Here is a 13,454-nt window from a genome sequence, read left to right as displayed (position 1 = left end):
ACAATAACCAAAACCTATTTTTTCAAATGGGTATTGCTTTTGCACCAAGGCAATGAAACTGATGTACAAACAACACAACATCCACTTATAACTCTTTTTCTCGGTTGATTTAAAAAAGCTCCTTTCCCTTTTTTTTTATTAGGCTGCCGTTTTAACTGCGGTTTTAGACATCAATTAAACACACTCTTTACTACAGGCTCTTTGGGAGAGCTTGTCTGATCATGAAAACTGTCCACGCTGTTCTAAGAGCATGCCCTGCTGCTCCAAACCCCGCGTTTCTCTGTTTGTGGCCTCTGCTGTCTTTGCACCATACCTACAAAAACATATCAGAATCACTGAATACAAAAATTGATTTTGTATTCTCCTTAAAAAGACTTATCTGTGATCGACAATTTCAGTAGTGACAGTTGAAGATGCTTTCATAATGTTCCTTCCCTTTACTCCAACAGCATCACAAAAAATGTATGACATACACATGATAAAACAAAGTGCAGTTTCAAGTTGGATAACACTCACGCTAAACGTTGTCACACTCCTTTGTGAAAAAAGTGAACAAACAATCATTCACACACATAACTAAACTTCTACTGATTAACGTATATATAGTGCTTCTTATGTAACACACCTGTCAATATTCAAGTTAACCATGATATTTCTCTTTCTTTATATCTGTTTTCAGTATGCATATGGTAGTACAATATATATATCATATGGATCAATTGAACCTTTAAAATAGATAATGTCTGAAATATATAAACAGAAACGTTGACAAATGTGTTAGCGGACAGATGATGGTTTTCATCATAGTAGCTAATGGAAAACAATAAGAAAAGAGGGAGTAGAGTTGTTCAAAATATATTCTTCAAGAACACACTGACTGCTTCCCCTGTAATGAAAGTGATACTGTCAGTACTCGAAAACAGAGCCGATTCTGGGATAACATACCAACAAAACCGATTTAATATGTTAACCTTTGTGTCTCTGAGGCCCTTGAAGATCTCCATCTGTGCCGTCTGAATCAGACTTATGATCTCAAGCGGGTTTAATTGTTCATCCGTGCCGTCTGAATCAGAGATGAATTCAAGCAGTTATAATCAGAAAAATAAAAAAATTATAGAACAATCAATAAACAGTTTTAATTAGTCTTATTCAAAATATGTCAAACAAAGATATAAACAGAAAACTGGAAAATAATGATTCAATACGACAGAAAAACTAAAAATGTAATGAAAAAAGTATAGTTATGATGTATGAACTCAAGCGGAGGAGCGTGATAAAACTGTGAATCCAGAAACACCATTTCCACTACTATGAGCTAATAAACATGATACAGTTCGAGAGCGAGATTAGCAGAATCGAGATACAAACCTATTTATACATGAAATCGCCGACTGAACAACTCAACCGAACAGATCGTAGTGGGCATTCGATTTAGTGGGATTAAAGACAATGAGATTAAAGTCGAAGAAATCACAACGCCCCCGTTATGGAACTGGAACGTCATCTCCTCCGCCGATCGATGTGAAACGGAGAACACAAATGTGCTTTTCATCGCAGATTAGAGTTTCTACAGGGCGAAGTGGTCTTTGGGCCGCCAAACATAACGCGACGTCGAGCCCAAATCAAAGCCCGGATGGTAGAGAAACAAATATACGATGCGTTTCATTAAAGGAGGACACGTGTCGAACGCTCAGCGACCGAATTTCTGACGTGTCGTCCTACGTGTCAACAGGAGAGAAACAACTCTTCTTTATAATAATAGATGATATATGTAAACAATCAATCTTATCTATGTAAATGATGTATAATTAAATTTAAATGATACTAACATAGAGATATAGTATACTTTTAATATGAATATTTTAAATGAGGTTTTTACTCATATGACTTTATGATTATTTGGATATTTGTGTAAAAACTTTTTATACTAACGAATGATTTTTAATGTGGGATGTTTAGTGGTTTCAATAATTTATAATCATTTAAAAAAATGAATATTTCAAAATTAAAATATTAACTTTTCAATATATTTTCAATGCAAATATCAAAATATAAGTATGTATTTTATATGATGTATGGTTTAATTTAAACGATATATATATATATATATATATATATATATATATAACATAAACACCTATTAAAATAAAACTATTTTTTCATATGGTTTTATAACCATTGTATCTTATTACAGAAAAAATTAAACCATGATCACAAAAGTTTATGTGAGACTTTAAAAGTTTTAGTAATTTTATACTCGTTTTGAAAAATTCAATACAACATATACAAAGTAATTTGTTTTTACATATAATTATATTAAGCTTAAAATTAAATATTGTAAGAAACTAACAGAATCTAAAAATTAACGAACTTTTTATTTTAAAATTCTTTTTTTTTAATTTTATTTTTGTTTATTTATGTACATGGTAAGGAAAACACTTAGTTGATTAGATTTTGAACCGTATATTATCAAAAAAAAAAGATTTACCATGGATTGTACTTTATTGTCTTTATATTTGGACCGTGTGTCAATATTCACTACCATAAACTCATATTAAAAGAACTTACATTTAACTATCCTAATCTCGTGTAGAAAGAGCAATACAAAGCTAAATCGGTTAACAAAACTTATAACCGAAGAAAAGGTTAAACAATACAAAATGTTACAACTGAAAGAATTTTATATTCCCAAAACCATGATTATGTGAACAAAATTTATATTTATATATATATATATAATTATATCGCTTAACCATAAACCCATATTATAAAATAAAAATTTACATTAAGATAATGCTAACCTAATATTTTGAAATCACCAATTTAATGATATTAATTAATAGATGCAAAAAATATAGAGATCAAACCTATATGGATCAAAAAATTTAATGCATGTATTGTCAGTGGCGGACCCAGGAGAGATTTTAACCTGGGTCATAATCAATACTTACCCCAAGCCTAACAAAAAAGCCCAAACTATAATTAATTTAAACTAAAAATGGACAACAGAGGGCGTAGGACTGGGAGTCGAAGTCACGTTAGGGGGGTCAATAGAAGGACACAACGACCAACTGAGCCATTTCATACTACGATATACAGCCTAAATCTTTATTCCCTTATATTTAACCTGTGTCAATTGCACCCCCTTTCTTCCATGTGGGTCCGCCTCTGTGTATTGTGGGTCTACGAGCTATTTCTTATAATAGCACCACATGTCTCTCAAAACTATTGTTTTATTCTATATATCATCAAATTAAAAGTTCTAGACTTATTTACCTACGAATCTCAGTTTCTTTGGTTTGTGATTGATTTCTGGTTTATGAGCTAAATCATAAAAATCATATCTACAAAGTTAACCATACCATATTCCGATCCATTTTTACATCCTTGGTAATTCTTTATATACTAAATTGCAAGTAACATGACCAACAAATTTCTGACACATGGCATCTATTTTTTTGAACTGACACATGGCATCTATTTAACAAAAAAAATATTAACTAAAAAATCTTCTATCGATTACAAGTTTTAGCAACTGAAAAAAAATTAAACCCTAAATTTCTCATACCACTAACAACACGTTCAGATTTTTTTTTTAAAAAAAACATATCAACTTTAAATTCCATCAATTGTCACGAGTTCAATAAATTCCAAACAATTAATTTATGGATTTAATCTCCTTCTCTTTTCTTTTCTTCCGTCGTTTCTCTGTTTTAAATGTAGCAAAAAATTAATCCGTACAAATTTATGTTTGGTCTTTATTCAGATTTATTTTCTTTCCTTCTCAAATTAATACTCTCTAATTTTTCTCAATTCTCTTTGCATTATTGAATTTGAAGTTACGTATTTTAATGTAAATCTTCAAAAAAACTAAGGGGATGTATTGAATCTGAAATTTGAAGTGATTTGATTTTTAATGAGTTTTTAGATGATTGTAGGAGAATTAGAGGATTTGGTGTGATTTTTGTTAAAACACTTTGAAATCTCATCTAAAACAGTGGGATTTGTATTTTTATTTTTATAACTAAAGAAATCACCTCAAATACTCTAGAAACATTTAAATCACTCTAAAATCTCTAACTTAAGTTTTGTTCAATAACAGTGGATTTTAAAGTGTTTTATAAAATGTCAAGTTTAATAACACTGGATTTTAAAGTGTTTTTAAAATCCACGTTTGAATAACAGTGGATTTGTAATTTTAATACAAATCACTTCAAACTCTTAGTTGAATACATCTCCTTAAGAGTTTTGTCTGCAACTTGGTAAGAGTAATTCTTAAAAGAAAAAAAATTGGTAAGAGTAAGTATATCTGATTCTGTTATATGAATTGAGTTCTTACGTTTGTTATGGTTTGACAAGTTTATAAATGTGGTTCTATAGCATAACATATACTTATAATCTGTGTATGAGTCTGTTATATACAAATTAATTAATACATATTTTGTATCTTTGAAGTTCCAGGTTAGTGATGACTGCAAGTGAAGGAGATGGAAAAGAACACCAAAAAAGCAAGTTAAGAAAATCCCAAGAAATGTTTTCTTTTGTTTTCAATAGGACATGTTTCTCTTTACTAGGCATCAGATTGCAGAACTTTTGAATAATACTATTAGTGAAAATTTAAATGTTTTTTATTATTTATTTTAGTTTTACTTCAATTTTAGTATATTAACAATAAATAGATTTATATTTTAAAGAAGACTTATTTATAAAAAAGTATAAACTAAACTAAACGAATCATATATAATAATATTTAACTATTTTCTAAAAAAAACTATTTTCTATGTGTATTTATTTCTTATTTTTCTATAAATATTGCTTCCAAACATGTATCTCTGAAAAATCATAATAAACCAGTTAACATGTTCTAACCTATTTTGTTTCAATGCCACACCTCTAATTTTAGTTTTTAGTTTATCCAACTCCCCAGACATATAACAAATATAATAATTAGTTTTGACAAAAAAATAAAATTCAATATTTATATAAAAACTAAATTTATTGCAAGCAAAATTGGTCTGTGCATTGCACGGGATTATATACTAGTAATTAATAATTTCAAAGAGATCAAAACACCAAAAGTCACATAGCTCAATGCGACAGCAATCATTACTGGAAACTCGTTGGAAGCAAGAATATCTTCAATGATTCTCCATTTATTGGTAAGAACTAAACTAAGAATATCTCCACATCAAATGTAATACTAAAATAATATTAAATTTGGTATTTTGGTGTCAAATTTTTTTGTTATCTCCAACTATGACACCAAATATTATACAAAAAATAATATTATTCTTATATACTAAAGCACAAGTCATCCAAGCAATCAGAAATTGACATGTGTAATTTCTTTAGAAAACCATAAAAATCAAAAAACTAAACTGTTTTCAAAAATTTAAAATTTAACACATTACAAAAAATCAAAATTGTATCACGTTCATTTTGTTTAAACGTCGTATGTAACTGCAAAAAAAATTCCTATTTTTTCTCTGACTGTCATCACGAAAAAAATTAAGCAATTCTCAATATTAACTGCTTCATCTCCTTAATAAAATCTGTATTTTTCTTTCCACCTCTTCTTTATCGATTCATCTTCTCATCTATTTTTTTAATAGTTCTCTATGATTCCTTCTTCAAAATATAAGTTGAAAATTCTATCAAATTATACTTTATTTGATTTTTTTGAAAGGAATAGAAAGTCAGAGTTTTGTTCTCAATGTGAAATATATATTCTTGTGGAGAAAGGTAAAAACATTTACATTTGTAATAATGATATCTAAAACTGTTAATTTAAAATGTTTAAATAAACGAAACTCAGTTTTACATAGATTTTTTATTTTTATATAGCAAAGGAAATAGAATTCAAGTTTCTGTGAACAAAACATGATAAAAGTTAAAAGAGAATTAAAAAAAAAATGAGAGATGTTAATTTCTGTTATGTCATAGAATACTGATCTACTTATCATGTTTATGATAAAACTTTAACGTTTGTTAACTCTACTGATCTACTTATGATTTTTTTTTTTGCAGATATATAATTTGGATATGAAAAAGCGCGTACATGTATATTCATTTAAGAGATTTTAACCACAATTTACATACATTTGATATTTGACATGTTCTATGAAATCTATTCTTTTATATAAGGTGCTAAGTTTATGTACCAATGCGAAATCTGTATTTTTATACAATGTGCTAAGTTTAAGTGAATTTGATTTTTTTTTTAAAGATGTGACAAAAATAATAATTTATTTAATATGTTTAAAATCACTAGAGTTTAATGATCAAAATATTTGAGATACAATAAAATTTATTGATCCGTACGAAGCACGAGAGGTAATACTAGTGTAATACTACATGACTAACAAATTTCTGACACATGGCATCTTTTTTTTTGAATTGACACATGGCATCTATTTAACAAAAAAAATATCAACTAAAAAATCTTCAAAAGAATTAAAACCCTAAATTTTTCATATCATTAACAACACGTTCAGATTTTTTGAAAAAACATATCAACTTTAAATTCCACCAAATGTCACGAGTTCAATAAATTCCAAACAATTAATTTATGGATTTATTCTCATTCTCTTTTCTTTTCTTGTTTCTCTGTTTTAAATGTAGCAAAAAGTTAATCCATGCAAATTTATGTTTGGTCTTTATTTAGATTTATTTTCTTTCCTTTTCAAATTAATACTCTCCAATTCTTCTCAATTCTCTTTGCATTATTGAATTTGAAGTTACTTATTTTTAATGTAAATCTTCAAAAAAAAACTAAGAGTTTTGTCTGCAACTTGGTAAGAGAAATTCTCAAAAAAAAAGTTCTGGTAAGAGTAAGTATATCTGATTCTGTTATATGAATTGAGTTCTTACGTTTGTTATGGTTTGACAAGTTTATAAATGTGGTTTTATAGCATAACATATACTTATAATCTGTGTATGATCTGTTATGTACAAATTAATTAATACATGTTTTGTATCTTTGAAGTTCCAGGTTAGTGATGACTGCAAGTGAAGGAGATGGAGAAGAACACCAAAAAGCAAGTTAAAAAAAAATCCCAAGAAATGTTTTTTTTTTTATTTTCAATAGGACACGTTACTCTTTACTAGGCATCAGATTGCAGAACTTTTGGATAATACTATCAGTGAAAATTTAAATGTGTTTATTATTTATTTTAGTTTTACTTTTAATTTTAGTATATTAACAATAAATAGATTTATATTTTAAGTAATTAGAATCATAATATCTCCAACCATGACAACAAAGAATCATATTAGGTAATTTCGTAGCTTTTGGTTAAGTAAAGAATTGAAAATATTTTTTTATACACTAATAATCAATTTTTTCATATATACTAATCATATTAGGTAATTTTGTAACTTTTGTTTAAAGAAAAAATTGAAAATATTATTTTGTACACTAATAATCAATTTAGTAGTTAGTTTATAAAAAAATATAATATATGTATTTGGATGGACCAACTTGTTTTTCTAAAGATTCTAAAAATCATCTTGGTAATGAAATGTAGCTACAAAAAAAAATCTTCTGATGATCCTGGATTAATATATTGAGGATACTCTTATATAATACGATAAATATTTGATTAGAGAATTCCCCATACTCGGGTTTTTAATCGTGCATAAATTTCAAACGAATTGGTCAAACACATCGACAAGTTAGTCTGATGAGGAAAAGGAATGTTATATATTTACCAACTACGTTTGTGGAATTGTGCTATCTGAAAAGAAAAATTGTAGAGGCAAAATTGTATTTTGGAATTTTAGACGGGAAGAAAGTCAATATTAACCCATTTAAGCATTTCTTGTTTAGTCATATACAATAAGATTGAAGTATAAATTTTAAGTAAGTTCAAGTAATTATTGACCAAAAAAGTAAGTTCAAGTAATTAATGATTTATTTCCTTTTTTCTTTCAAAACACTAATTTTATTTAATTGACATGTCAATGTCATTTATAACTTATGAGATTTTTATTTAATCAAATAGTTTATGAAGCTATAAAATTGACATGTCAAATAGATTTTATAATTGACATGTCAATGTCATTTATACTATGAAATATTTCACGTTATCATTATTGACTTTGACCATTAGATTTAGAATTTTTTTTTGTAACTGATTTAGATTTATTTCTCAGTTCTTTAGTCTATCTCCTATATCATTGTAGGCAAATTGTAAACAAACTTTGGAACGAATTCACTCTACGGCTTTGTAGAAAAGGGAACAATCAGATATTTTTAAAAAATTAGGGTACATTTAGTTCAGATCGAAGATCCATAATTTTGCTACTCTAATATGTTGATTTTATAATTTTACCATCCAATCCAATACAATTTTTTTAAGAAAGTTCAAATTTAGATATATGTTCAAAAGCTGAATTTTCGCTGCAATATGATATGTAAATTCGAGAAAATTAAAATTTTCAAATTATAACTAGTGAATTGTTTTACACATAAAAAGCTACAAAGGTAATAATGCAAATTAATTCATATTTCTAATTTCTAACAAATTAGGGATTATAGTTTTTTGCGGTTATTACACCGAGCATGTAATATTTGATCGTTATGAAACAAATTAAATATTGTATTTATATTATTTATAAAAATACCAAACAAACTTGGTCCAATGCAGAACATGTTAAGAATATGGATCCTTTTAATTATAAAAAAAAACTAAAAGTTAGAGAAAATGAGTTGAAATATATAAATATGTATTGTTTTGTGAAACATATATAATATTTTAAATCATTACAATACATATCAAATTTATATTTCAAAAAATTTAAACACAACTACAATATGAAGTTAAACATTTACGTTTAATAATTGTAGATAAAAATACATCATCATACATATCAAATCTATTAAATTTAAAATTCTAATTACAAAAATTAAAAAATCGAATAATAAGCACCAAACTTTAACCACCACATCAATAATTACACATATCAATTTTAATTTACATGAAAACTAATGAAAAAGACACCCAAACGTGCCGATCCACTCTAGTTTTACTATCTTTTTGGTAAATCTAATTTTACCAGTTAAACTAAGTTAAGATCTGCGTTTTGTGCGTAATAAACATTACATAAAAATTATTTTTACGTATTATATATTATAAAATAATAACTTTATATTAAATAATTAAAAAATCAGTAACTATTACGTATATAATTAATTTGCTGCGAACGTATAAATAAATTTTATTAATCCAAACAGACACTTTTTCTATTTTATATGGTATATAATTAAATTTAAATAATATTAACATAGATATACAGTATATTTATAATAATGATATCTATTAAATAATGTTTTATACTGATATTGTTTTTTGACCATTTATATATTATTATAACAAAAAATCTAAATAACTGGTAACAAAATTTTCATTCTGTAATTTTTAAAGTTTTAGAAATTTCTAATTAACAAATAAATCCAGTGCAAAGTTTAAAATTAAAATATTGAGTTTTCAATATTTGTTCAAAGATATTATCAAAAAATAATTTTTTTCATAAAAAAATTTGAAATTAAAATATTTATGTATTTTTATATGGTACATAGTTAATTTTTTTTTGGTCAATGGTACACAGTTAATTTAAATGATATATATATATATATATATATATATATATATTATTTATTAAATAAAAATTTTGCTTATATGATTTTGTAATCATTTGTATGTTGTCATAACAAAAACATTTAAATCACGGATCAAAAAAATATCAATGTGAGACTTTTAACAGTTTTGATAATTTATAGTCATTTTAAAAATTCAAAATATAAATATAAAAGTATTCTTATATGGTTAATGTGGTTTTTTAATTTATTTTAATAAGTTAAATTAAAAATGATAGAAGATACACTATTTTAAAAAATCTTTATTATTCAAAATCATTAATTGTCGTATATACTTTAGCGATTAGAAAATTTCGTAATTTTTGTTTAAAAAATGAATAACATTAATAATTAATTTATGGTTAGCTAATAAAAAAATTATTATATATGTAGAATGACCAACTTATTTCTCTAATAATTTTCATTGTGGTGATGACATATGGGTATCTCAAATGTTGTAGTTCTTATCTTTTAATATATAAGGGATATGCTTATGTTTTTAATTTTATTTTAAGCTTTCAAAATTGTTATAATTAATTTTGTTTCAAAATCATATAAACAATGTATAATAATGCATCATTCAATATCCGATTATTTGTTTCCACAAATTCTTATTACTCGAATTCGTATGAATGCAGACACTTAAGTACCCAAACTTTTAGTGTGGATTGGATTAGACAACTGATCCGGTCTCACATCCCGGACAATTTAATTATCCTTACTGTCATACACAACCTTACCATCGATAATGTTGTATTAGAGAGCAAAGCAATCTATCTTATTAAAACAGAAACATTCTATTAGACCTAACATTTATTTTGTAAATTTTTAAATTAAATATACCTTTATACTTTATAGTTAAACTTACATTAAATCATTAATGTTTCTTTCTTTATACTACTATCTATGTTTCCAAACAATATATTTATTTCTTTATACTACTATCAATGTTTCCAAACAATATATTTTTTATACTACTATCAATATTTCCAAACAATACAATAATTAATCTTAGTTATGTTATATCTATCATTTTCTTTTTAAAATTTTGTAGAAACGTCATAATTTCATAAATTGTAAAATAATGAACTTTAAAATTTGGAGTATAAGATTACAAATTATGAAATTATTACAATTTAAATCAAATTAGATTACATATCGGTCATCCAACAGTTCAATCGGTTAATCTCGGGTTTTAGTAATTTTTTTAATATGAATATTTTAAAAACCTAAATTGAATTATCAGATCTCCGAATTAACCGGTATAATCACAATCGGGTTGAATTTAAAATGCTGATTTAAATGCAAAAAATATTTTAAATACACACTTTTAAAAATTACCAAAATATTTGTTAAGTTATTAGTGAAATTTTTCATCGTAAAATATTCCGCGCTTCCAAAGCGCGGGTCAAGATCTAGTGCAATGTAAATTTGATAAATGGGATGCCATATAAGAAACCTGCTCACTTAGATAATACGAAATTCTGTATATATGTATAGTGATATATATATATATATATATATTTATGTAACTGAAAATTTGTTTGGGAAAAGAGACAATTTTAAATAAAACTTTATACATTACCCAAACTCTTTGTTAGCACGGGTACTAAAGGGACGATACTATAGTCATTCCTCCCCCTTAGAAGATCGGAAGATATACTCACCATCATATGGATGGCGTAGTATTATGGCAGCACGACCCCTACTTAAGCTAGGCCTACGGAAGATGATTGGAACTGGCCGTGATACGAGGGTATGGAGCGAACCATGGATCCCTGACTCCGTAGCCCGACCACCCAGACCGGCGGACCACATCGTTTATAGACTACCCCAACCCCTTGTTCAGTCCTTTATTAGGTATGATACCAAGGAGTGGGACATACCGCTATTACGGGATTTTTTCCATCCAGAGGACATCCCTCTTATCCTTGGACTGAAACTTTCTCGGTCGTCAGTCCCAGATGGATATGTGTGGAACCATACAAAGTCAGGAATATATTCGGTCAAGACTGGTTACGAAGTACTTTGCTCGAACAAACTCAGTCTTATGGACGAGAGGGTTCTTGAGCCAAGCATCACGAGTCTCCAAAAACAAGTATGGAAGACGAAGGCCCCGAGTAAGATGAAACATTTCTTATGGCAGGCTATCTCGGGATGCGTGGCGACGGCAGAGAGCCTCACCTATAGACACCTGGGCAACGATAGGAGCTGTCCTAGATGTGCCGACCCAGTGGAGTCGATCAACCACCTTCTCTTTGAATGCCCCCCAGCGCTACAAGTCTGGGCCTTATCGGGCTATCCGTCCCCTCCGGGTTACTTCCCGAGTACATCGATATACCAAAACATGAACTTTCTGTTTTGGGAAAGAAAAGAAGTGGCTCCACTGAGACCACAATTCGATACCTTCCCATGGATCTGTTGGTTCATTTGGAAGGCAAGAAACGACAAGCTCTTTAACGGGAAGGTCGTCTCTCCGATGGATACGCTACAACATGCAACTCTAGAGGCAGAATCGTGGAGAAAGGCGAACGAGAAAGAAGATTCAGAGGAGGAGCAGGATGGACCCACCTTAGCCGTGGGGGTGGCAATATCCCGGTCCCCTCCGACCCCCCAAACCCCTACCTGCCAAATCGATGCATCATGGATCGATAATGGTATCGTAAGTGGATTAGGGTGGAGTCTGAAGGACCAAACGGGCTCGGAAATTTTCGGACTACGGGCATGCCACAGGAGCCTATCAGCGCTACATGCGGAAATGGAAGGTCTGCTATGGGCAACATCATGCTTGAGAGATAGGAGGATTCCCTCGATACGAATCGAGACGGACTGCTCTGATCTTGTGGACATGACCACAAACCCGTCGGAGTGGCCCATTTTTTCAGCGGAGATAGAGATCTACCGGAAACTCCAAGAGGATTTCTTGGATGTGAGACTTACTCATATTCCTCGGATCCAAAATGCTCGAGCCGATGCACTGGCGAAGGAAGCAAGGAGTAGAGGCCATATCTTTTCCCATATAGATCAGACCCGATCAGACGGAGACACTCTACGGAGAGTCGCCCGACTGACCACCAATTGATCTAAGCAAATGGGCGGATGACAAAAAAAAAAAAAAAAAAAAAAAAAAAAAAAAAACTTTATACGTTTCTCCGTGAAAGACTATCAAACAGGACCGTCTCAATTTTTAAATAATATAATTTCATTTATATATTTTTGAAGTTTATTTTCAAATTATAAACTATAAGTTTAAGACTGTCTAGAATTTTGAAATTTTAAATTAAATTTATGTATTGGTTTTTGTGAATATCTTAATATCTTTTTATTTTTTAGTTCGGACTCTGTTCAACCGCTTTAGTAGCACATGCTATTATACGGCTCTGTTACCAAATTATACACAAACTAAAGAAAAAAATATATAAGCTAAAGGAAATTGTTATACGATATCAGTTCTCTAAAAATCCATAAAAACAGATTCCAAATTTTATAATCGACGACAATTCTTATCAATTTTGTATGGTACATGATTTGAAATTTTAATATCACAACTAAAATTAGAGTCCGAAAGGTTGGTATGCTAGAATTTATTAAACAACCCATATGATATGATTTTCTTAATCTTGTGATAGAGAGACGACTACATTTGTATCACTAGCATTATAAAACATAATAATACACATGTTGTTTGTCTGGATGCAAGTTTAGTGATTTATTGATGATTTTTTTACTCTCCAGGACACTTTTTGAGTTTCCAATTACACAATTAGGCACTTTCTGATGGAAACACAATTTATCTGTATTGAACGGCGAATATACC

General features: G+C 28.6%; 1 long non-coding RNA gene across 1 annotated transcript; it reads right to left on the bottom strand.

The window, feature by feature from the left end:
• On the bottom strand, positions 1 to 1,547 carry LOC130512755 (uncharacterized). Its single transcript, XR_008946340.1, has 3 exons — positions 1,369 to 1,547; positions 972 to 1,063; positions 1 to 886 (listed from the first exon to the last, which is right to left on the bottom strand). It is a non-coding gene; the product is annotated as an uncharacterized LOC130512755 (long non-coding RNA).
• Positions 1,548 to 13,454: the final 11,907 nt, after the last annotated feature.

This window comes from Raphanus sativus, chromosome 5 (assembly GCF_000801105.2).
Source record: "Raphanus sativus cultivar WK10039 chromosome 5, ASM80110v3, whole genome shotgun sequence".
Taxonomy (NCBI): Eukaryota; Viridiplantae; Streptophyta; class Magnoliopsida; order Brassicales; family Brassicaceae; genus Raphanus; species Raphanus sativus.
Note: the sequence above shows the minus strand (reverse complement) of the source record. Positions and strands in the feature narration are given on the sequence as shown.